At 36.0% G+C, this 26,860-nt stretch overlaps 1 protein-coding gene and 1 long non-coding RNA gene across 4 annotated transcripts in view; one reads left to right on the top strand and one right to left on the bottom strand.

Annotated features, from left to right (window-relative positions):
* The window catches only part of LOC105253920 (protein vein), a 320,393-nt gene that overhangs the window by 95,444 nt on the left and 198,089 nt on the right, over positions 1-26,860 (bottom strand). The window lies entirely within an intron of this gene.
* LOC112637831 overlaps positions 18,367-26,860 on the top strand; it is a 110,272-nt gene continuing 101,778 nt past the window's right edge. The window contains exon 1 of the long non-coding RNA XR_003122761.1: positions 18,367-18,400. This is a non-coding gene — a long non-coding RNA (uncharacterized LOC112637831). The remainder of the gene's footprint in view (positions 18,401-26,860) is intronic.

The following is a 26,860-nucleotide window of genomic DNA, read 5'->3' as shown; positions in this document are numbered from 1 at the left end:
ATAATGTTACGGGAAAAAAAAGAATTTAAAAACTTAAAGGGATTAAAAATTACATTTGAAATGATAAAGAGAGAAGTCGAAAGGATGGCGCATCCCATTCGATTATTCAATTGCGCATATATACGAATCATCGTATTTGGCCGGATTTGATTGTCAGTCGTAACAAAATCCGGACTTTAATTATCGTGTTCACAAATCTGTGCACGCACGTTCATCAATCGACTTAACCGTTTTTCATTTCGTCAATCGTCGCTCGGTGCACGACGGTCCCGGAATTAACCGTCGCGGGCGGTTCGCATTACAGCGAATTTATCGACGCGTCGGTAACGGAATTAAATAGTCGATTTGCCAATGCGAGAAGAGGGAAAGAGAGCGCGGAGCCGTTGACGCGTGCCACGATAATGGTTCAATAAGCTCGGTTGGCAAACTGGGAATTCGGTTCGTTATTAGCCACGATGAGTTTTCGGTGCTCCCCGACCGGCACTCGTTATTACGAACGAAAGGGTGTGGGTGTGATTTTAACCATCGAAAATTTTCCGCCCCATATTACCTTCCCGTCAGTCGCAAAAGCTCTCTTTCTCTTTCTCTCCTTCTTCCTACAGTTATTACCGCGTGTTACAAGATTTCACGAATTACAAGACTCCATGTGATATTGCGTTTACGTTACCCTAAAGCTGTTCCTAAGTTGTATTTCAATTACTGGGTTGATTGCTCGTGCTGAAAGCTCCGTCATTAAGCAACTGGGGAATTATACGAAGAAAGAGAGAAAGAAAGAGGGAGAGGTAGAGAGAATTTGTAGGTAGCACACTAATGAAATTAAACGTAGTCGCATGATCGCAATGTAATTTTCGAATGTGAAAGAGGAGAATTAATCCGCAAGTGGTACAGAAGGCTCCGAAAGATATTCTCGGTAAACCAATAATTGTTATGTAGTATACGTCGTTTAGAGCGGGAGTTCATGAACGATGGAAATCACTTTGATAAAATAAAGCCTCTGCACGTTCTGTGTATGGACATTTCTCATAATTAACTTTATTAGAGAGAAGGAAGTTTTTGCGACAGAAAAATATTATGCTGCTAAATGAGCGAGAGATGTATATATTACAATATATAAGTTTAAAATTTTTTAAAAGAAAGACAGATGCGATAAAATATAATTTAATTTTCAAAATGTTCAATGATAAATAAATAACAATGAATAGAAAAAATATATTGAGTCAATTTTGTAGACTCAAAGTTTCTAATTCCAAAATCGAGTAACAAGTTGCAATCTTTGATTTGACTTTATTACCTTTAAAAATAAACTGAATAGATTAGTGTCATGAAACATCTTTTTAAAAGCGATTTTTCTCACAGATTCATTAGCATCTTTATAATTGCAACTGTGTTAATGTATCAGTTAACTAAGATTAACATAGGCACTTGACACTCTCTTAAATTTATTCATTTTTTCCTTTTGTCAACATGTTTTCGTATAGTTTTATCTATTCGTAAATCGTCAAATGGCGTGGTAACTTATTTCACGGTTAGATCGAGTTTATCGGCATCGAATAATGGAATTAGACGGTCGATTTGTCGAGGAGACAGAAGAAAGAGAGAGAGGGGACGGGGGAGGGGGAAGCGGAAGTCGCGGAGTCGCGCAATATCGCCACGGTTGGATAACTTTGGACCATCGTGGAAGAGAGGCGGGGGATTAACTTATTATTATCTTCGTCGGGAATTTCGAAATCCGAATCGGCCTGCTCAAAGAGATTCCATAAAGTTCGGAAAAGGCCAAGAAGTTCTTACCCGTTCTCCGGGGAAAATCAGGAACTCGAATATCCACGCGGTGCAACTTTATGCCATAGTGGAGAACGACTTGAAATTTCTGGACTCTTTTTATTCGGGACAAACACTCGACTTTTTCCATGCGATTTTCGCGTCCACCAAAGTTCCATATTTTCGGGAATGTGCGAGAGGACAAATTTAATAAGTTTAAGTGCGCAATGTATAACGTTAAAACTCAATCGACAAGGCCCACTAAAGTACTTTAAATCGGAATCAAGATGATTCACGCTTCGTTTTTTCTAAATTCATTCAATATCTTTCGATAGCAGAGATTGAAAACTAAAATAATATCAATCAATTTAATTTTAATTTCATTTCAATTTAATTTCATTGTAAATTTTGATATTATATTAGCATGGAAAAATATATAGATTCCATTTATCACGGGAATAAATGTAAAACTTGCTCTTAAATTTTGAACTTACTGAAATTATATATTCTATTTTTCACATATTTTTATAAAGGTGTAAAAACTTTTGCGTGGGTGTTATGACATTTTTAATGGACAAATTTTCATCAAATTTTGATAAAAAATAAAACACTCACTTATTAATCTAAAATTGCGATCCACAAAAAGTTAAATCTTCTGTTATATGTGTGTCGATATAAAATTTTATTCCATTTTAAATTTCATACAATTGATTAGATTACAAGCAAGATTAAAATAGGCTATAAAAAACGTAATTTTTCAATTTAGGTCAGTCTGTTCGCGATCTTTTTTTGATTTTGAAAAATATGAAAATCGAGGTCGATTTCACATTTAAAATTTCATCGTCATTAATTTTTTGCGGATCACTATCTCTGATTAAATTTCGGAATATTAAAAAATAATAAATCAGAATATTTTATAAAATTGAAAAATATGAAAAGATAAATAATATTATAATGAAATATTTATATAACGCATTTTTAATATTGTAATAAAATATTAAAAATTTTAATAGATTTCCTACGCTCTATGCTATATGTTTAATTATATCTGTGTATATTTAGCATTTTATTTGAATGCAAATTATCGAAATTATTTCGCAAGTCTCGAAAATTCGGAGAAATCTTATATTTCAGAACAATATAATATAATCAATGAGAGTCTCTTCATTTTTAGCTATCAAAATATGAAAGAATATTGCCTATTTCAAGAAAGAAAAAACATTTCTCTTTAAAAATACAACAATACACAGTAAAAGGCGTGTCATGACGTTAGAAATTTCTCTCTGCTAACAGATTTCATTTCATTTATATATCTTCGTATTCCTCTTGCTGGACCTGGGAAAAGATTCCCGACTACCATTTTATCTTCCGTTGCTCAACATATCAATGTCAAAGGTCGTAGAAAAGGAAGCTCAGCGGAATATATTACGCGTTATAATTAAATGTGTGCATATTTTAACTGTCTTTACTGGACCTTTACCGGCTAACAATTTTCTCGCTGGTCGAAATGTATCGCAAGCTCGGTCGCAAGTGAATAGATTTGTCATACAATAAAAAAGTCTCATATTTTGATTGTTTTTTGCGAAAATTTTTGATATATGACATTTGTTGAAAATTTTCTAATAAATATTATTAGATATTATACTAAATATTATTATAAATATTGCAAAACGTTGCAAGTGTAAAAGAAACAGAAAAATAGTATAATGAAATAAAAGTAAAGGTAAAAATAAACAATTTTAATTCGTTTTCTTAGAAAAGTCAAAGCAATAATTCCAAGGCCAATTCAAGCTGTTACACGCAGCTGTTCCTTGGCAAGTACTTTTATATCAGCTTTATAGCTCATCGCATTTCTTGACATCATTAATATAGATTTAATATAGTATCTATACAATAACAAAAATGCGACTAATTATATTCTATATTAAAAAGAAGTATGAAAAATATGAAATCACGACAAATATTACAATACTTGCATTATTTGATGTATTTTTTTAAGCATTTTACATTTACATATTTATCAATGAGTTTTGCCTCCTATATTTTATTTCGTGTTTAATAATAATATATTAGAATGATTCAATGAGAAATAAATAGAAATAAAGCTACGTAAAAACGAGAAAAAGATCATTTGCGAAAATAAGTTTCGTGTGAGAGAGAGAGAGAGAGAGAGAGAGAGAGAGAGAGAGAGAGAGAGAGAGAGAGAGAGAGAGAGAGAGAGAGAGAGAAATTCGCGAATATGACAGTAGGAACATAACATAAAAGACTTTATGGGATTAATTCGCAGTGACGATCGTCAACCGTTAAATTTTACGTAGGTAATAATTTTACGTAGGTAATAATTTTACGTTTTCGATCAATGGCGGACGGATTGCGCAATCCTTTTTTCTGTTGGGCGTAACGAAATAAAATCCGCTTGCAGCGCGACTATAAATTACGCGAAAAATCGCGAACGGTCAACGTAGAATTATGCGAGTGGCGTTTAAACAGTCTCTGACCGCGATCTTCACAAAGAGATGCCGGCGCGAGATTAATTGCGGCGTAAACGCGCGAATGGAGAGGACGAAGCACGCTTGAATTGTACTGAATCTTTGTTTGGCGGATGCAGCAACGGTTGCAATTTGTAAAATGAGCCTGTCGCCGGATGCATACACGCGACCGTGCAAATATTGTAACGGATAATTGGCGCGACGGCGACTTTGCGGGCGCGCGTATCTCCTATCGCAACATTAAAACGTTGATTATTCCGCGGGACACGCGACGCCTGTCATTTCGAATTGTTTTTCCGGCAATTAGTGTATCATTCGCCGAAATGCAGTCGATGCACACCGATCCTTTTATTCATCCTTCGCCGCGTTCCCGTAATTCAAGCAGGTCAAAAACGATTTAATAATCGCGACTTAATGAAGCGTTATTTTTATACTCATCGGACAATACATATCGCGTTCCAATAATATTCGGATTTCATTTCGGATTGTTGTTCGACATTTTCGCCTCACGCAGATGCTACGTAATAAATACGGCTTTTGAAATATAGAATTTATATTTAATAACATACATATTATATATATTCCATGGTGTGCAAAGCTCGTCATTTAAAATTACAACTGAAAAAATGAGTAATATAAATTATGGAAGATAAAGAATTTCATGAATTCACAAAAATTTTACATTATCATCAAATTATATCTGACGTTGCTGTAAATAGTCTTATAATACGTACAGCTAAAAGGCTTAATTAATGTTAGATATTTCCCAATAGTTTCTGATAATTGATTACCAACGGGGGACCTGTCGATATTCATTTTCAGAGTATAAATTCGATAATCATCTCGTAAACGCCTCTGCTCATCCCCTTTAAGCAATTTCACATGCATGTGTTTACGAGATACACACGTTCGCGAGTAAGAGAGGTAGCGTGAAACAAGTGGATGCACAACGAGGATAGCATACGGTGGCTATGAGAGAACGACGAAAAAAAAACAGAGAGAAAGAGATGGAAAGAGAGGGCGAGTTATCGTGCGACTGACGGAAAAAGAGAGCGAAAGAAGGGAGGGTGAAGAGAGAAAGAGCGAGGTTTCTAATTCGGTGTCGCGGTAAAAATCGACACTCCGTCTAGACTACCGGTACTCTCCGCTCAGTCGTCTTGTATATATCGCTGGCTGAAGGGGAGAAGAGAGCATCCGAAGAAGAAGAGAGGGAGGAGAGAGAGGGAATAACGCAAGGAGGCGAATGCGCGGAAAAGAAGAACCAAGGGGGCGACCGAGAGAGGATTAGATTTCTATTTATATCGTACACACTTCGTTCATAGCTCTCGCCCCGTCGCTCTTAACGCTCTTCTTTCATCTCGTTACGTCTCTGCGGCTAGTTACCGCGTCTCGCCCCGCCTCGTCCTTCCCTTCCCGCCTTTCTTTGACAGCGCGATGCGAAGTCGATCCATCTTTTAACGATGCGCCAGGCAGACGGCCAAAGTATTCCCTCTGCTACGTCGGTGGGTATCACAAATCGGAGCGAATTTCGGAGTCTCGCGCTCGAATTGGATTCCGTAGTTACTCGAATCGTGTGAGAGTTACGGGGAGAGAGAGAGAGAGAAAGAGAGAGGACCGGCTTATTCGCATGGGGTTGAGGCTGCGGTCGAAGCTCCCGCCGTTATGACGAGGCCTGAGATCTCTCGTGGTTTTCAATGAAATACCACGAGAGCGATCCCGTCCCATCCCGCAACCGTACTCTACACGTGTAGCCGACTTGTTTAAATCTCTTCGGGCTATTCCGAGGCTGCTGCGTTTTCCCGCTGAAGCGTCAGAAAAGGATTGCTCGAGCGTCTGCTATATCATCTCTCTCTTTCTCTCTCTTCATTAGTTTTATAAAGAATAAAGAGAGAGAGAGAGAGAGGGGGGGAGAGAGAGCTAAATCCTTTCTAAATTATCTACGAGAAACATAAATTAATCTGAATTGAACCGATACCGAATTATTTTACATCTAATATCTGACTGTATTTGCAATTTCAGAAAAAAATTTCATTTTAAATTTCCTTAAAAAAATATTGTTTTTTTTTTGTTATTTATCAAATTATTATTCAAACATATGAAAACCTAACTATTGCCAAAAAAGTTTGGGAAATATATCGAAAATGTGAAAACAGATTTTCAAGTGATATTAGTTTCGCATAAAATTGTAATTTAATAATTTTAACAGTGGTGGTTCGAGAACGTTTGATATTTTGTCCATACTGATTGTATATAACGCGGTAATTAAATCTCAATTGCAATTCCGCTTGTTTATCGTATAAATATTTGTTGCAGTTTTGTGTGCATACTGAACGCTGACAGAGAGAGAGAGAGAGAAAGAGAGAGAGAGAGACAAAGAAAGTGCGATGAATTCAACTTTACGAGACTCGTTGGAATCTCTCGTTCGGCGATTAAAATTCATCTCGCATAATTGGCTATTATCCGTAAAATAATTAGTCACGTAGTTTCATAAGCGCGGCGTTTGTTTTTAATTAAATCACGCGTGGAGAAGGGAAAACATGCGCGACGACATTCGGTTAGCGCGACCCCGCGGGTCTCTTGAGATTTCTTCGAGCTATTTCCAGTTTCCGTTTACCGAATCGCGCAAGAGTTGCGAAGCCCCCTTCTCCCTCTCCCCTTCTCCTCCTCCTCTCCACCCCTTGCGTCAAGAGATCAAACGCAGACTACACAACCGCTCTCGGATACGCGGCGAACGCGATGAGCAAGAGTGTACAAAGTTATATCGGTCGAAACTTGTCGAAACTTATGTGGAATTTTAGAGCTGCCGCTTGTATTTTAAGCATTTAAGCGCTAAAAAACGGAATATCTCTGTCGATGACGCGAGAGCCACTGGCTGTTATCGATTCTGTCGCCGGTTGAGGGATTTCCGAATTAAAGTGATGGCATCATGTGACGTTACACTAATTGATCGAAACTCAATGATAATAAATTATTACGGTTTAATGATATTACAAATGATTTAATATAGGCAATATGATGCCTGCAATAATATCTGTTTATCAAGTATTATTTATGTATCTTTAATGTATGGAAAATATGTATATCAAAACAATAATCTAATAAAATGAAAATCTAATAAACAGCACGATATTTTCCATCAAAACGCAGACAATATTATTTTAAAGTATGTGTAATTAAACATTATTATTTTACGTTTATTAAAGTTTTAATTATAAAGGTACACAAGAATTAAAAATATATATTTATCAAAATAAAATTAAAAGTAAACTGAAGATTGTCAGCTCTCGATTTTGCACATATTTTTAAAGCTTAATTTATTCTTTTTTCCGTTATTATTTATAATTTAAAAATTATTTTCATCTCTATTTTTAAAACAAAAATATTATTGCAGTTTTTAACAATAAATATCGTCCTGTTTTGAATTATATCGAAAATTTATATATGTATATATATATACTCTTGGACAAAATTAACGCATAATTTTTTTTCCACTTTTTCTTTAAAATTTTGCGTTAAAATTTAAATATCAGTTTTTAAAGAAAAAGTGAAAAAAATTATGCGTTAATTTTGTCCAGGAGTATATATAAAAAATAAAATATTTTAAAATAATTTAAAATATTTATAAATGAAATAAGAAAATATACATATTAAATAGCATTTTAGAATTGCAGGAATGTTTCAAATTATACATATTCCGATATTCTGGCAAGTTGCATCAGTGATAGTCGGATTAGACAGTAACTTCAAAGCTTAGGTGGTATTAGACTTAAGAATGGGTTTCTGCGATGATCCTAAGTGAATACACTTTGCAAACTTTGCGAGTTACGCGATAACTCGTGTGATAACAAAGGCAGGTGCGAATCGATTATCATACGATTAACGCGATGGACTTTTGTATTAAATTATTTCTTAAATTAGAATTTTAAGTTATATAATTTTTGCAGTCAATCCCTACGATGGATTATCATTAAAAAATATCTATTGCTTTAAATATAATACAAAAAAAATGATTCATCGTATTTTAATGTTTATAAATATACTCTTTCATTTGCGTGAATTATTTTTATCAAAGATGTATCTTATTCTAAATTTCTTTTAACAATTTTACGAAAATATTTTAAAAATCAGCTGCTTGCCATTTAATTATGTCAGAATATTTTGTGTGAAATTATTGGATAATGAAAAAAAAATTTCAATACATAAACCATAAAGTCCATAAAGAGTTTATAAAATTTTCTATTTACTAAAGATTCTCTCAGGATTATTTCGCGGGAATTTGCTTACCGCAATAAAGTACACGCAGTTGGGAAAACGCGAGTAATAATTGCGGCTACTTTGCCGTAATTCTCACGTACAAGCGTCAAGTGAACAATACAAAACACCGGTTATTAACTTATATTAAGTTCTTCGTTATTCGCCCGCTTTATTTTCCAACTCTTTTTCCTTGTTCTCGCTCCTCTTGGATTTTCGGTCAAATGGAAGATGAATGGAAAAAGGATGAAAAAGTAAATAAGGAAGGAAGGAAAGAAATGGAGATACAGGGGATGCTTAAAAAAGCGAGAATGATAGGAAGACGAGGGAAATAAAGCGTCGAGTCGCCGAACATTTGGTGCGAATTGCATTCGCGTAGCTCCTAGAAGCAATGCCAGCGTCGCGATGCGAGCATTACGCTTAATTTACCTCTCGCGTTCTCCGCCGTTTGCCCCCTGTCTCTTTTTGTCGTCACTGTCGGGAAATATGCCGCAGCGGTGGCAGCAATTTAAACGAAGCCGGAGTAAAGCGACGAAGGAAAAAGATTCGAGATCAGAGTTTAGCGTCTTTACTTATATATTTGAAGTTTTAAATATTATTAATTCACTCGTAAATATTTACGAGAAAATTTAATTCTCGACGAACGATCTATTTCTTATGCGAGAAAATCTTTTCTCCAATAAATCGAATCTAAATATAACATGAAATGGATATATTGAAAGCATCACATTGCATTTTAAGATTACGTTCCAAAACGCAAGTAACCGAGGAAAATTTTACTCGATGGCTGATTCGAACCAATCGGAAACGCTTAAAAGAGTTTCGGAACGGCTGTCGAGTAAAATTTTCCTCGGAGAGTACGTTTTGGAACGTATCCTAAAATGAAAAGCGTCTGGTTTTTAACTAGTAATTTAAACTTTCTGTTATCATACATGCTTTGTTTTGGCATCGCGAAGAAAAATATTAATTATTTAGTCTCAACGGCTCAGATAGATATCAGAGAAGGCTTTTAAATAGACTATACGTAATCAAATTGAGCGATTTTTCCGCGTGTTTTGATCCCTTGCGATCGTGCATCTACTGTAATTCTGCAACAGATTTGGTGATCCTCGCGATTTTCATCGATGCTTTTATGTTATCGGGGCAGGATAGGAAATGTATCGCCTGTCATGGATACATCCATGCACTTTGTATCGTACAGACAGAAGTTTCTCATCCTCGAGTTTCCGCGATGGCTCGCATCAAATGCCGCGAAATGTTGCAATTCGATTGACCGGCCAGGGAAAATGGATTCCTAATGGTGAATGTCAACTGCGAACAAGCGCGGCAAAACTATCAGTCTTGTAATGGAAGCGGCGTGTCGTGGAAACCGAAGAAAGGAAGATACATCCCACAAAAGCAGAAAGCTCCGAACGAAAAGGCAATGAAAGGGAATATCGAACGAGAAGGAAAGAGACAGAGAGAGGGGAAAGGAGAGAATCTTCCTACGTTTCCTCTCCTCTCGCTTTCCAAACTCTGTTTTTCTTCCATCCTGTAGAAGTAGTTAATGGTTTTCTTTTGGGCGACTTGCCTCGTTGTGTTAATGCCTCTGCCGGTTGAATAGAATCTCCCTCTCTCTCTTTCTCTCTGTCTTTTTCTTTTTTTCTCTTTCTCCCTCTCTACCCCTTTTCCTGCTCTCTCTGTCATCCCACAGTCCTCCTCGTCTTTCGTACGCTTTTTCGCTTCACCCTTTTTTCCTTTGCGCGTCGACGTCCTCACCGCGCACGAAGGCATCTTTCCATCTGTTCCGTCTGTCGACGCTTCCCCAAGGGTGTATTGTATCGATAAGTGGAAATCGTTTTCAATGCGGCAGAAAGCGTCCAAGACGACGTTTATACACACGAAGTGTGTCAAGAGTCGCGTGCGTTTTCTAAGCCATATAGATAGAAAATCGAAAGAAAAATCGGCTTTACAAGCACGAATAAAATATATACACAATCGTAGTTTCACGAAAATTCTTATCTTTTCTCCAAACTACGATTGGGAATAAAAACCGACATAATTATCTTCAACTAATCAAATTAAATAACAAACTATTTGTTCCATCGGATCATTAATAATAGAATGAGGGTAATTGAATATTTGATTTTTCGAAATTGAGAATTGTTTTTTTGTTTTCGCAAATTAAGTTTCAGACTTGAAAACATATAAATTCTTCATTTAATTTCAAGTGTATTTGCTTCGATAAAATTGCATTTTGTAAATTAATTACTAATGGAAAATCGAAAAATGTATGTAATATTGTAAAGATAGCGACAACAAATTCAGAATGTGTATGCAGTATGTGATTTTTAATAAGTTCTGCATATATACTAATTGAATAGTAGAAATGCTCTGATTTTCCATGCTATCGGCACAAACGTAATTTAATGAGTTTGTTTGATAACAATTTCCTTCATTTTGCGAGCGGTTTGAAATAATGGTTGACAATCCGTCTACCCTTATCACTTGTTCTATCGATCGATGAATATTGACGCATTCTGATTTAGCATTTGTAGCGTTTTCTGCATTATTTATGATTAATTTGCACACATTGCTATCGGATAATTACTATTCATATTTAAATAATCCCGATTTCAATTGACATTTATTTACTAATTTTATGAAAGATGATAATGTAAAAGTTAAAAATTTATAAAGTAAATGTAAATCGTTCTATACTTTGATATAATTTATTTTGATATAAATTATTTTGCGCGATAACATATTATAAAAATGAAATTTAAATTCTCACTCGGTGTTAGGAAGGACTGTTTCATTAGTACAATGTCGTTAGTAGTTTCGTTAGTTTATTTAAAGCTAATTCTCTGGCGCTTAATGTCTGTTTTTGTTAATGGACATTCTCTCTGCATGTATTTTTCTTTGTATGTATGCAAATTTGGCATGAAAAATCTATCTAAAAAATGCCACAGTACCAAAATTATTTCTTTGGAAAAATATTTATATCAGACCAAAAAAAAAATGCGTTATTAATGCGTATATTTTATAAATTTATAATGCACAAAAATTCAAAAATTTTTTCGGTAATTTCAGTAAATTAATATTATTTGCAAAAATAAGTTTCTCTGAAATTTTCACTTTTTTTGCATACGTCAATTTTATATCAATTTTTCATTTTATATCAAATTAGATATAGAGTAAAAATTTTTCGTAGTTACTGATCACTGACTCATTCTGTTATTTGAAGATCATCGTCTCGATTACGGACCAGTTACGTTAGTGAAATATGAATAACCATGGCTAGACAACGTGACGCGTCTTAGTAGCCTTCGACGTGACTCCGAACGTGATTTCTAATTTTAGTTGCGACAGTTCAGGTCCAGGACCGTACCTCTTTGTTTGCTTGAGTGTACTCTTCTCCTGTAAAGTAATTTCTGTCTCTTTCTTTCTTTTATAACAGGTATAATTATGTTTAAAAACATGTATCTGAAAGTCTTAAAAACAAGGCAAATAAATACATTAAAAATGTTAAAAAAGATCATCTATCGCAATATAAGTATATTGCATTTCTAATGTGCATAGCAACAAGCAATCATTAAATGTGTCTTTATTTCTATGATTGGAATATGAAAACAATATAGCATAATATAATAAAATATTTTTCTTACAAATATAACGTAAAATATTACCAAAAAATTTCTAAATAGAATTTACGATCTATATCGCTTTATCTTATCGGAAAGCGAACGTTTATTCATGTTACGGAATTATTATATATACACTGGAAAAAGGATCAACTATAAAAAAATATAATTTGCGTAAAAAAATATAATTATAAAAATATTAATTTTTATTTTTATAATTATTACTACTATAATGTTGATAATAACTTTAGATATAATTGCCGTTAAAAACAAGTATATATTAATGATTTAATTACAACGATTTGCTTTACCAATGTATATACACTTTTGATATTTGGACAAAAAGTTCATAAAATATATCACAATCAGTTCCTTGTCTGTCAAGCGAAAAATCTACGAAAGAAAGAAAGAGATCCCATTGAAGATCGCATACATTATTATACTTCATCACATGTAAAGTCAATAGGCGACGCTTACATTATATAATCGCATACGTTATTATACTTGAATACTTATAGAATCTATAGGCGACGTCGCGACGCGAGATTCGTTTGTGCGAATGTATCGTGTTACGAAGTTTTGACGTGTTTCGCGAGCTAACACGGAACTAAACTGATAGACCGCGGAGAATAGGGAGAGAAAACATCTCCCTGCCGCAGCCCGGAGGGATGATATTCCTGAGAAATGGTCGGGATCGTATCCCGATGGGAGGCCAACTCTTGTCGCGCGGTGCCTCGTTAAGCCGAATTTTCCTAGCGGATTCTCTCCGCTTCTCATCGCGCCTCGCAGCATCCCCGGGCGACACGAAAGTCGAGCAAATTTTGCCGTCTGCACGGGCCGATAAAGTGCTCCAATAATTGCGAATTTCTCCCTCGCCTCCTCGGTTGATTCTCGAATTCGGAAGCCCTCGTGTTTTTCAAATTCAACGGATTTCTTTTTCAAATATTATAATTCTATAAATATTATAATTTACTTATAATATATATTTTAAATATTATAATTTATAGAATAAATATTTAAAAAATATTTATTCTATAAATTATAATATTTAATAAATTATAATATTTATAGAATAAATATTTAAAACATATTTATTCTATAAATTTCTATCTATAATATAAGTTCACGTATAAAAATCTATCGGTTAAATCGATTTATCACCTAATAAAAAGATAAGAAATATGAAACTTTTAATTTTAAAAACTTGTGTCGTACATTTAAAGAGGCAAAAAGTCTTAATATATGGGAAACGCTTTTCGAAAAGCATCTTCCAATCTAAGCGCGACGCAAAGATACCCAGTTAATAAAACAAAAGCGACCAGCCCGTCATTGCATCGAGTAATCTAGTCTAGCCGGGTATCGGCGACGATAAATCATTCGTTATGCTGGTCGCGCGATCGACAGAAATTCCAGCTGGAATTCCGTAGCCGGTACTTCGGAATCGAGTCACACAGGATCGAGGAATTCTCGCGTCGTATATCTAGCGTCGCGGTCGGACTTTCTCATCTCTCTGTGTTTATCAAAGATTCCGGTCATCAGTGGGAGAGAAAAAGAGCTTTGATTTATGGTGCTGTTTTTGCTTCCCCGGTGACCTTAAGGGATGATTTTCCGTTCCAGGGGATCAAGCTCGATGAGACGAAGCGACGCCGAAATAATATCGCTCGCGTTCAAGCACAGGTAGTCAAAAGCTTCGTCGCGCGCAAACTTGTCCCCTCGGCAAGCTTGATGTCGAGATTATAAATACCATGACCCATCAATGGCGCTGCTACCGCCATTCAGAGCGTTGAGGAGAGACAGTGACGAAAATAGAGAGATATATATAAGTGGAAGGTAGAAAATATAGAGAAGGCCAGGTGAAAATATACAGGATGGTAGAGAAACAAGAAATTGTATAAGTATATATTAGTGGATCTCGATTAAAAATCATAGTGTCTGTATTTCAATGTCTATAATTCAGTGTCTGTAATTGAGTATCTATAAAATTTATTTCAAAGAGAAATCTAATCATATATAATAATATAATAATAATATATAATATAATATGATAATAATAATAATATAATAATATAATAATAATATATATAATAATATAAAATATAGTTTAAGATACGAGCTAAATTTGCATATTGGAATAGATTTTTTAATAAAAAAATATACACACAAATTGATGGAAAGAAAAAAAATTAAAAATATTTAACACTTTATATATACGATGTATAAAAAACATAACACTATTTTCCAAATTTTCGCGTGTTTTTCCGATGATGAGAGTGATCGGAAACATCTGCACATGATTGAAACGCTTGGAGCATAATATCGTTCATGTATTGATGATATTTGAATAGCATCCGGATCAATGTCACGCACAAATGCGTAAATATTCCTAATGCATGGATACGCTGGAATAACTATCAAAACCATTCGATATTCCATACGGTGAAAATTGCTCGCGAAGCAACAATATCCTCCCGGAAAAAAAATATCGATATCTGCGGGGAATTTTTTATCATCGCAATGTCCGGGGAGGAGTTCGCGGCCAAGAAAGTCGTGCATTTTGCAAAGTTTGCAGCCGCGCAATTCCCAGCACTTTGTTAACGGTCGTATAATTACATCGATATCTTCCGAGTCGAAGCTCCATCCTGCGACTCATTTTGCGCATCCTGCTCAAAATATTGCACGAAGAGAAACGGAAGGAAATAGTCGCGGAGTTAGACAGTCGGGCATCTCCGAGCTTCGATGAATATTTTATAACGATGTAGAGAGAAATATATGAAAGAGAGTCTCTCATTCTCTTTGAAGACGGACTAGTTATCTCAGAAGAAAGATATATATGTGAAGAAACTTCTTCAAAGATAATCACTCGCGTAACATTTTTTTTTTATTCCCATATTTGCGTCCCTTTTCTTGTCTTTTCTATCTCATTGTTTGCGGATATCGCCGATGTAACATTGAGCTCGTACTTTATTCTTATTCTCGTTTTCTCTTTCCTCTTACCGCAACGCAATAAGGTCGCTTTAACGCTAATTGATTAGTCTCGGTACGCGAGAAGGTCGAAGGGGAAGGAAAGGTCACATGGATATCCGCGCCGCGAGAAAGGAAAAGACCGGCGATATTGCCCTTTTTAATTCTCCATTGTATCGCGACGCGGACTTTAATTTTATCAACGGCCTCTTCCATTATTCGGGAAGCACCCCTTTGATCCTTTGAGGATGTCCCGCGCGGAGAGGGAGAGAGAGACAAGTTCCTTCCGGAACTTATATTCTTGCCGGGCAAGAAGAACCGCAATATTGCGTTATTACATCTACACCGTTTCCCGTTCATCCCAACTATGTAGTTGTCGGCGAAATGGTAGTAAAGTAACACTTTTATCCCGCGAAAACCTTCTTTGATCCGAAATCGTTCTCGGTCCATTGATTTAATCCGGAAATGTGCGCGAGATTCTTTTTCAATGTAACCGGATGCAATATAAATGACGCTTGCAAAAATTCTGTAAATAAATAATAAATCTTTCTCTCTCTCTCTCTTCACATATATATAAATACATATTATAATAAAATATAATAATTATATATATAATAAAATGGATATATGAAAAAACTTTATACGAGCATTTATATAAAATGATAGAAATCATTTGATCCAATGTTTGATCGTCCAGCAAAATGAGACACAACATGTCAGTAATATAATTATAAATATATAAATATTATATATTGCGTTGTATAAATATTAATATTATATTATATTTGATATATATTTCAATAATATTTTCCAAACAATCGCAATTATCTTTTCGATAAAATCCCCTGTTATAACGTAACTAGTGATTTTGCGAACGTAACGAGCCTTTTAATCCATTCTCTTGAAATAACCGCAAGATTGCGGGATTGCAAGGTCCTCGAAGAGGGGTCAAATGTGCCGGCAATGCCTGACCTATCGGAACGGAAGAATCCAGGATACTTCGAATCCGAGGGGTGCCGTTTGGGCTTTGCACGAAAGAAAAGACGACGGGGAATCCGGTATGGTTCTTAGCGAGGATGAAGTGCCCGAGAGACGGTGAAGTCCTCTGGAGAGCTCTCAAGTGTTCCCTATCCGACGACCGTCTCCATCCCCTTCGCCCACTCTTTCCCGCCACCGATTCCTTCTCGGGTGGTCGGACGACCTCCAACCTTGAGTAGCGAGGCACTTTCAAGAAGATACACCGCCCCCTCCGCGTCCGTGAAAGTCTTAGCTCGCATGACTGTGATATATATCGCGGTTACGCCCTGATTCGTCAAGAACCTACCCTTTTCTCCGTCTCGCACCCCGGAACTGGCTCCTCGCGACGGATCGCTCTCATTTCTCCTTCCCATCTGGCATCCGTCCTCGCTCTGGACTTCCGCTTCTGGACTGCGCCCCTTCTGTCTCGCTCCTACTTTCGTCCTCTTCCGCAGGAGAAATTTCTGCAGGATATGCGTCTCGCGATGGCGGACAAGTTACTATCGCCCTCTTCTTCGTCGAGGGATTACAGGTGACGTCTTTAAGTTTTTTCATCTTCTCGTTCTCCTTTCCTTCTCATATTTTGCCGCGTTTTTTTTTTCCAAGACTTATTTTCTTGAAGCACAATGAATCATTTCATTCTTATATCATTCCCTTTTTGCTTTATGCCGAACTAAAGTTGTGAAATATTGGATATTTGTGAAATTATATCGCCCGCGCGATTATTCGAAGAGCGTCTAATTGTTTCGAACAATATAATACATTTGTGAATATATTCGCGATAAAATATGCTTTCGTTTTAAACAAACGCGAGCGTCTTTCGAACGTTTGAAAGATTACGGATGAAATATTAAATCCCGATTAATCCTTAATAAGCATGTCAGTTTGCGTAAAACGCGGACGCGTTGCACCGTAGTCTCCAATTTTCCTAAAAGGCGCGTGCCTGCTGTTTCACAAGCGATATCATGTTACAAAGCAATTTTTGAATCCTGCTTTCTCTTTATTTCTCTTTGTCGACGTAGCCGACTATTGGACGTATTTCCCGAACGTTTTCAAAATCAAAGGCACGATGTGCCCTTTGAAAATATTCCTCCTAAAGCGTTCACTCGAAGCTCTCTCCCTCCGTTTCGAAGTGTTGCAAAGGGCTTCTCTCAAGAAGCGTCAGCTCCTCGAAACTCGATCGATGAGGGGAGGATGAACGTCACCGTTTCGAATAAAATATCGGTATCATCGGAATATCTTTGAAGATTTCACTGGGAGATATCGTCGGTGCAAGCAAGAAGGAAGTAAATTGAGCAGTAGCGCGCGATGCTACTTCTTTCTTCCTTCCGGGATATATTTTTGATCGAATACTTCGTACACACAATCTTGACTGTTATTCGTAGCCGTTTTTAGGAGAACGCGAATATATCTCCTCTATGAAAAATAAAGATACGTAATTTTAGCGAAATCACAAAATTAATAATTGATTAAAGTATTTATTATTTATCTTGTAATTATTATTTATTTTATAGCATTTATTATTATTTGTTATTTATTATTTATTTATTATTATTGATTCTTTTTATTTGAAGTCATCTCCGTTTTCCAATATTGGCTTCTACAATTTCTATAAAATATTTTTTTTTTTCAAATTTTATTTGTGATTGTACTAGAAATATAAAAATAATAAATAGCAATATATATATATATATATATATATATATATATATATATTATAAATAAATAATCTACACCTTCAACATGGCAAATTCAATAAATTTATAAAAGCTTATATTGATTCGTAATACAATTTCTACAATGGTGTTCGCTGGCAAGTCCTCCATGAGAAAAAAGTATTGGCTGGTAATAAAAAATCGACATAACTCTTGAAAAATATCCCTCGCGATCGTTGAAATACTTTTAGAGGATTTGCAAACAGAGTAGGTACTTTTCCAAACGGGACCGATTTAAATCTAAGCAGAGTTTTGGCAAGCGTGCCGAATCGCGATGGCGACGTATGCGAGGAAGAAACAAGAAACGTGGTCTCCTCTTCTCTTACCCAGAAAGAGCTTCTCTCTTCTTCCTCTTTTACGCCTTCTCTTGCTTCCTTCTTTCACCTATTACTTTGGCTCTACCTTGTTCTGTTTCTCGGCTCTCGTATTTCTCTCTGATTCATCGAGCACGGTGAGTCATCCGAGGCAGACGAGAGATGGTGGACCTTGCCGCGAATCTAAATAAATACGGACACGCGAGACCGAAAGAGAGGTGAACGAAAGGGCGGGAGTTGGGCAGCGCCAGCGAGACATCACTTAGAAATGCGTGAGTAAGAACTTCACGCTGCGGTAAATTTATATCGTTTTCCCACTACCGTCATCTCCTTGATTTTCTTTTCTTCAATCCAATTTTACAGAGCGCAAGCTAGATCGATCGATCACTTCGCGAGACGATTTTTTTTCTAGCGTCTTGAGAAATTTATTTTTGAAATTTCACATTTTCTTTCTTTAAATACGCTGTCTCGCAGTTGCTTATCTAGCAATAAATAAATCTTCGTAGAAATTTTTAACATCTGTTTAATAAGTTAAGGGAAATTCAAACTCATCTCTTGTAAATTTTCTTATTAACGTTATATAATAGATTTTGAAAATTATAGAAAGTTAATTTTGAGAACTTCAAAGATGCAATTTTATTAATATAGTGAATGATATCATTTTATTAAGTTTTTACTTGGAAATAACCTTTTATATTAACTTAACTTTTTACTCTTTCAAAATATTAAGTTATAGTTTTAATATATTTAAAGATATAATTGCATTTTTTGTAATTTCAAGCGGATGAAACTTTAATATCTAAATTTTAATAATATATATAACAGAATAATCGATAAATTCATCAAAGAACACCTTGTTCGTTTAAGAACTAAAAAGAACTTAAAATAAAATAAAATTCATATTAAAGATTTTAAATCAATTTAAAATTAAATCAACCAATTACTTCGACTTAAAATAGGAAACTAAGCTTTATTAAGTTTAATTAAGTTACTTAATTTTCAATGTTTAACATAATGGATAATTATACATCCATGAAAACTCTCGTTAAGGAAAGGTCGTCACGAAATTCGTCGAGGAGTTTGTCGCAAGGAGTTTGTTCGATGCCGATGGGACATTCCGTATAGTCCGCACTAAATAGCGTGTTCGTCCGGGTAACTCCGAATTACAGACTTTACATTGTAATTTACACGTCGTACACCGCGTACGCGTTGCCCCTTTATTTGAGCCCGCATCGTGGTGGTTGCTGGCACCGCCAACATTGCGCCGTAAAGTTGCATTGGATGTAACGAGGATGCTCGGCAAGGCGGAAACGAAGTTTCGCGAGAGAGACTGAAGCCGAAGTTGGGAAAAAGAGACCAGACGGGACAGCAACGTGGGTCCTGCTGTTGCTCGTGCGGCGACAATTAACGAACGAACGATTAATTATCCGCTTTTCTGTGCGTGCGGCCAACGACGACAATTGCGATTATAATAGAAATTTCTGTCCGACGCGGTGACAAGAATGGCGGCAAATATTCGTGATGAATCTCATGCAAAGTCGACGTAGAAAAACGACCGCTGTCGGAAAGATAGTTAAAAGATGATAATTTCTATTGTATTTGTATTTATATTCTTTGAATGTGCATGTGCGTCCGCGAATTAATAACTGATTAAAAATGAGCTGACCAAATCTAACCAATGCGTTCTTTTTCGGCAACGTATAAATGTGTAATTATTTTTTTCTCTCAAAAATAAAAAGGAGATCATGAATGTAACAATATCTCCTGTGTGTGTATACAATAGATAAGGGATGTGAAATAGCCATAAATGGAGTAAATTTATTTCTAACTGTGACAATAGTTGTTGATACAATTCAATAATCAATAATCAATGTTATATAATTCTTAAATAAGAAAGATAATTTTACGAGGGAAAGTCGTTAAATATGTCAAATGATTATTGAATTGTGTCATTGCCACAAAAATTAGAAACTATAATTTATTCCATTTACAACTTTTCGCATTCATTAATGATTTTTCTTCGTAAATTATATACATATATTGTAATTATATATGTATAATACAAAATCATTTTTACTTTTTTTCATAATCATTTGTGACATATTTAATGATTTTCCTTCGGATTGTGAATTCTTACATATAGAGATATTTTAAATTTTCCAAAAAAGAATTATCAGTGATAATTTTAATTAATCAAATAAATTCTAACATTTATTTATTTGTCTTTTATTTTGAAAAACTTGTTACAAAACTATTTTTAATTATTTTAACGGTATATATATAAAAATAAAAAATACGGTATACATATAAAAATAAAAAATACGGTATACATATAAAAATAAAAAATACTGTATGTTTTTAAATTAATTCTACATCAATTCAAAGCTACAGCATTTGATTTGTAAAAAAAGAGAAAGTTGACTTTTGTTCAAATCAATATTGGTTAATCTAGAATGGATTATAGTAGAGAGAGAGAAATTTATTTACTATAATTCATTTTCATTATTTTTTTTTCAATTTATAGTATAACGTTTATATATCTAAAAATAGATACAATTTCAAAAAAAATATCTGTTAGAAATCTCTTAGCATTTTCATATTAAAAGTTCATCTCATTGTAGCTTGTCTCGAAACAAATATTAATTATAAATCGGTCGTAAAATCTAATATGAAAAAATAAGAAAATTTAATGACCGATTTATATTTTGTCGCCCATTTTCATTTAAAAGAAAATAAAATGTTTTATAAGTATCCCATGGACATAAAATATTAATTGTTGAATTAAGAGAAGCGATTTAGTTTAATAAAAAATACAGAGATCTCAGCGAATTCTCGATTTCGATACCTATCACACTAATTATATATGCGCGTTCTTTCTTCAATTTACAAATATCTATCCTTTTATTCAAGAGAGCGCAGAATCTTTTAACTAGTACTGCTTTAACTAATCTGTAGAAAATCGCTAGTCGATCTTCTGATCATTCCACTCTTGTAGTTTTATCTCGTCCGTTCGGGACTCATTTTCCATGCGGAGGCTTTCGGAGTAAACTCGTCGACGAAACGGCCGGTGCATCTCTGGACCACTTCCAAGACGCGTTGCAATTTCGAGAGAGATGTGCGAGAGAGAGAGAGAGAGAGAGAGAAAGAGAGAAAGAGAGAGAGAGAGAGGGGAAAATCTAGAAGAGGAGGAAGAGACAAGAATCGGGCTGATTCTTCTCTCTCGGGTATCGAGAGTTCTCTTGATCGCGCTCTTTGGCGTTCACCCTTGACTCTTCCTTCCTGGCTCATCGCGGCGGCCAGGAGTGCTGCGGCTTAATCGCGTTTGGCCGACTTCCAGGACACGAGCAGTAGCTACCGAGGAACTTGCCGTCCAGTCACCGACCATTATCCTAAAACTATGTTTGTCCGCCGGCGGATGCCGCGGGACGTGTATACGACGTTCGTTTAGTCGTTAAAGCTCGCTCTCTTCTTTTTTTCATCCCTCCATCTTCTCGACTCCCACCCTCTTGCAAGAAGCCTGAGGAAATTATTTGACTACCGACGATTTGGTGGATTTGGCTCGATATGTTTACCGCTAACGAGAATTTCGAGTTTACGTACTGATGATTAAATTTATTTAAAGTTTAAAATTTAATTGTTGGTTTATCCTCCAACAATCAACTGTCAATCGTGAGTCATACAATAGACAGAATATCTTTGACATTATAATTGAAAGCTTTACGATTCGTACAAAGTTCGTGTGAAGGAACGCAACGTGTTCGTCGGCGAATTTCGGAACATCATAAATGTTGCAAGCAGTTCGCAACACCCGGAGGAACTCGTCGCGAGTTGACGATCGATTAACAATGTAACGAGTTTCCGAAAGTAACAACCGAACGAGAAGAGTGGCGAGGGTTGGAGAAAGAGAGGAGCAATGACGAGTATAGGGCGTTTTCCAAGCTTCGGATTTATTCGCGCGTATAATCAGAAGTATCAGAGAGAAAGAGAGAGGAGGGGAAAGGGGGGGGGAGAAGAGGGAGAACTTTCCGTTTCCGCTCTGGCGTTAATACTTAACAACGGAAATATATAATCTCCTCGTTTCCGGAGCTCATTACGAATTTCCACGAGCCCTCGCACGCATTTGAAGTGTTAAATTAACAAGCATTGTTCTAAAGAGAGATCTCATTGAGGGGCGCCAATCCTCCCTTTCTCTGTATTTCTGTTGTTTGCTCTATCTCTCTCTCTCTCCCTTTCATAAAAGAAAAGCATCGTTAAAGCATCGTTAAAAAAATGCTCCGCTTGAAAGTTATTTGCGCTCGTTGCCGATCTCGCAAGACTCCGCATTAAAGCAGATGCATGAAATGCATTTCAATCGAATTATATCACAAGTATCGTAAAATTGATGAAAAGATATTACAGTTTCGTGCGAGCGAACGAGCGTAATTGTTTTATTACCGCATCCACGTATCCTTTATATTCTTTCTGTTGCCGTTATCTTGAATATAGAAATTCACGGACGCGCCTGCGATATCTCTCTCCGATTCTCGAATTTTGCTCGCATTAGAATAAGTCATGCAATAAAGGGTTAATAGGACGCGGGAGTTAATTTCGCGAATTTCGGAGAGAAAGAGAGAGGTACGGAGAATGCGCATAATACGAGAACGAGCAATACCTACGCGTTGTTCGTGCCTCTCGCAAAACGGCGTGCATTTTCCCGGCATGCACTTATACATCGGCGCGTCGGAATAACTTTTTCGCACAAAGAGCGTACCTCCGTTGCTGTTTTACATTACGGCGCGCGGCGGCGGCCGAGATTGGCACACAACGCTGCCTTTATTTCCTTTGTCCAATTACGCGCCGCCCGTTTTAGGTAATTACACCACCGCCGTCCCGGCTTTTCGGATGGGACGGTGTCGGATGATAATCCACGTAGCCAGATGATAATTTGTCACGTGCAGCGTTATAACGATAGCCGGTTTCCACGAGGATATCCCCCATTCGCTTCACGCTCGTATTTACGACGTGAATTTATCGCCGTCGGATGCACGTTGATACGCGGATGTACGTACCAGCGTATCATTTTTTCACGTCGGATAATGAAGGAGAGGAATATAATATTTGCGAATTTTTTAGATTACGGTTCGTTTATTTGGCGCACGAAAGAAGTTTAGCTTTAGAACGAATTGTGAATTTTCAAAGGACATATTTATAAATACGAGACGACACGATTGATTTTTACACGAGTAGATCATGCCTTTGTTGGGTCAGACAATCATATCAAAATTTGTGCAAAATTATAAAATAAATATTCTAGATATGTGAAAATAATTTTAGAATATTATTTGTCTCTTTAACTTAACAAAATTATAAAATAAATATTCTAGACATGTAAAAATGATTTTAGAATATTATTTGAATGGTAGAAAAATAATAGATATGTTGATGATATAATGACACAAGACTCCATTGATGGCAATATTCCTCGAACTGGAAGTTTTCTCGAAAAACCACGAGGATAATTACTTATCGAATAATTAGAGGAGAGGTGTGGTAACTGTGAATCATCCTGCATAATGAGACCAAGAGAATCTAAGCCGGCTAAGAGAGGGACGCAAGTGGGTCGTTTAAGTAATTTGCAGCTGCACAACCGACAATTGCACCATTAGAGTTAATTAATCTCTGCTGCTGAAGGAAATATTTGCACCTATTTTACTCGCGTTCAGCACAAATGTACGATTTAATACAGCGGTTTGTTTTGAGCGCGGTAAAATACTGGCGCACCAGCAGGGGTTCTATCGTCCTGGCTACTCCGTCAAAATGACGAGACGTCGTGTGAGAAATTTTTTAAACGCGTTTTAAAAAAATAGCATTGTTTCTTAAGAGAGAGTCGAGAAGAGTACGCACAGGTCGATAAACGAGACTTTAAAAATAATCGGTGTCATTTGATCGAATGAATCTGATCGATTATTCGTTGTTTTAACAATTTTAGTTTTCCCAGCCATTTTCGTATTTATCTCTCTCCAACTTCGCGAATTATTCGGCGATATATTTTTATGATTGTATACAATAGCGTCTTTCTATAAATTCTTATCGGTGCGCAAATTAATTCTTTTGAAGAAATATTTTTCTTCTCAAATCTTGAAATTTAAATTTGAACATGCGAAAGAGATTTCGATTAAATGTCTCCATTTACGACATTTAAATTCAATTTTTTAATTCGTAAATTAGAATTTCTTCAAAGTCTAAAAAATTTTGTTTTGCAAAAATATCTCATCAACGTATTTCTCTTTGTGTCTAATTAATAAGAGTAATTGTATTTTTTTTTTCAATATATATATATATATATACTTTAAAAATCCTTTCTCACTTTATTTCTTGAAAATAATTTAAATTCGTAAATTATTCAAGTTGTTACGTGTCATTTTTTCGGAGAGCAGAAAGGAAAAGAATCTCATTATAACAATCGCCGATTCTATAACGAGAACCGAAAAGTCCAAGGGACAATTGCGGAATATATAACTCTACTCGGTGTCCGCGGCGAAGCTTTTCGAGCAGTTTGACCGAAAAGCTCTTCCCAGATCGCGCTTTTCCCAAAAGACAAAAAGAGCAGCAACATTTGCATATGCGCTCGGCCACCATCTCTCGCGTTTTTCCGATAAATTATATTTGCCAAGTCGTCGCAAAAGAGGGAGAGAGAGAAAGAGAGAGAAAGAGAGAGAGAAAGAAAGGCTCGACCTCGGTCAGCTCGTGTACGTGCGAACCGAGAGAGCCGCGGCGAATGCAGATTTACGCAAAATAGGAGCCCGTTTTTGAGAGACTGTCGGCCAGCAAACAGAGAGAGGAAGAGAGACAGAAAGAGAATGCACATCCCGTCGACGAGACCGCTGCAAACGCGACTACGTATCCGGTGAACGTCGGTGCCGGACACAGGAAAACATATAATTTAACGGACAGGGATAGAGTTCGGTATGCTAAACGGACGTTCGACCTACTTTCGCGGGCCTCTATTATTACCGGGATCTTTGTCGACGTCGCGCGTTAGATTCACGTGCAATTTGCGTGGAATATTTACATGCGTGGAGTAACTGTTCCCCCCAAAACGTGAAGGGTAACACAATTTACTACGGTTTCTATGTGCTGCGCGATTAAATTTGCGTATTAATTAGGGGTCTCATGCGAGCAAAATGGTTCGTCTCAATCATAACTCGTCTAATAAATAAATAAACTTCGCATGTGAAAACACATGCACATTTAACTCAACTACCGAATTAAACGTTTGAAATATTGTTTTACGTATCTGTTACGTATTTCAAAAAAAATTCACGTGTAGCTGTTGCGTTAATTAAACTCTTATTTCGAGTTTGCACAATTATATCGAGATCTGAAATGCTACGAATGATCGTTTTAATATGTCTATTCTCATTTGGACGAAAGAAAATTCAAATATAAAATTCGCAAAAATGTAGTCTGCGCGAATATGCAACGGCGGGCGAAAATGTCTCGAATGTTGCAACGAAACATATAATTCAGTGATTTTGAACAGTCTCACAACGAAAGAAGAGAGGCGTTTGTCCGAGTTTTCGTTGGCACCGATTGTTCCGCGAGCCGTTAGCGTAAAATTTCTCACGGAATAGTGTGAAACGATTCTTCGCTTGTCAACGGAAAATATCCTTCGCGTTATTTTACGCATATTTAATGCGCTAAACTTTGGAAAAAACTTTCTATTTTCTAACTCCAATATTCTTTTACGTATCTTGCTTTTTAACGAATTAAGTTCATTGTCGCGGAATCTAGGATACGTGCGAGTTATATCGATTACTTTCTGCCCTTAATTTCAAATAATATAAAATTGAAGAAATTTAAGTAGAAGTAGTTTGAAAGAATTTCTATTTTTATAATTCCTACATCACACTGTGAGAGCAAAATACGTTACAATATTAAAAAGTACGTTTTAATATTACTGATAAAATAAGAAACAGAATTTTTACCTCAATTCTCTATTCCCTTTATTTCCTCTCAAACGCTTATTGTACTCGACACATTAATCTATTGTCAAATCATTATTTTGAGGCAAGAGTCCAGTAAATAATTTTCAATTTAAGATAATTCTCTAAAGTTCTGTATACTCATCACAACAAATTTAGAAACAGATGATACTGCTGATAAATGAGCGATGTAAATCAGAACTCAAGTATACTAATGGCGCGGCATGATTAAATGGTCGTGTAAAAATCGTCGCGCGAAAACCATCGCAGCTGCTTGCGCCAAGTCAAGTTGTGCGCCGGATTATCCGGCTCTTCTCGTAAAGCGAGATTTCGAGGAGAGTTGACAGCTCGCGGCAACTTTTATCCACGCCGCGACGCAACCGCGTTGCTTGGCCAAACACATTAATGTGGCACAGCTCGATGACGTAATGCGAGAACGGCTTTAGAGGATTTCAGACAGCTCCATTTTAGCCGGGTAATTCACTTTGTTGCATGATTATAAACTCGATATGACCCTTCGATGGCTCTTTCGGCGAATCAAATTCTACTGTGCGGACATTTCACGCCGTTGTGGATATAAATCAAAGATTTATATATCGAGGTAATCGATTTTTCAATAGACAAATATGCAAGTCGAAAAAATTTTTCTCGAGAATTTATAACTTCAATAATGATGAGACTTTAAAAACTTTATTTTCGTTTACAATCATATCGTTTCATAGTTATTAGTGTAATGATTAACAATATATATTTAATCCACAATTATTG

The sequence above is a fragment of the Camponotus floridanus genome, unplaced genomic scaffold (genome assembly GCF_003227725.1).
Source record: "Camponotus floridanus strain SB8 unplaced genomic scaffold, Cflo_v7.5 scaffold21, whole genome shotgun sequence".
NCBI classification, from domain to species: domain Eukaryota; kingdom Metazoa; phylum Arthropoda; class Insecta; order Hymenoptera; family Formicidae; genus Camponotus; species Camponotus floridanus.
The sequence above is the reverse complement of the archived record's forward strand: the minus strand, read 5'-3'. Positions and strand labels throughout refer to the sequence as shown.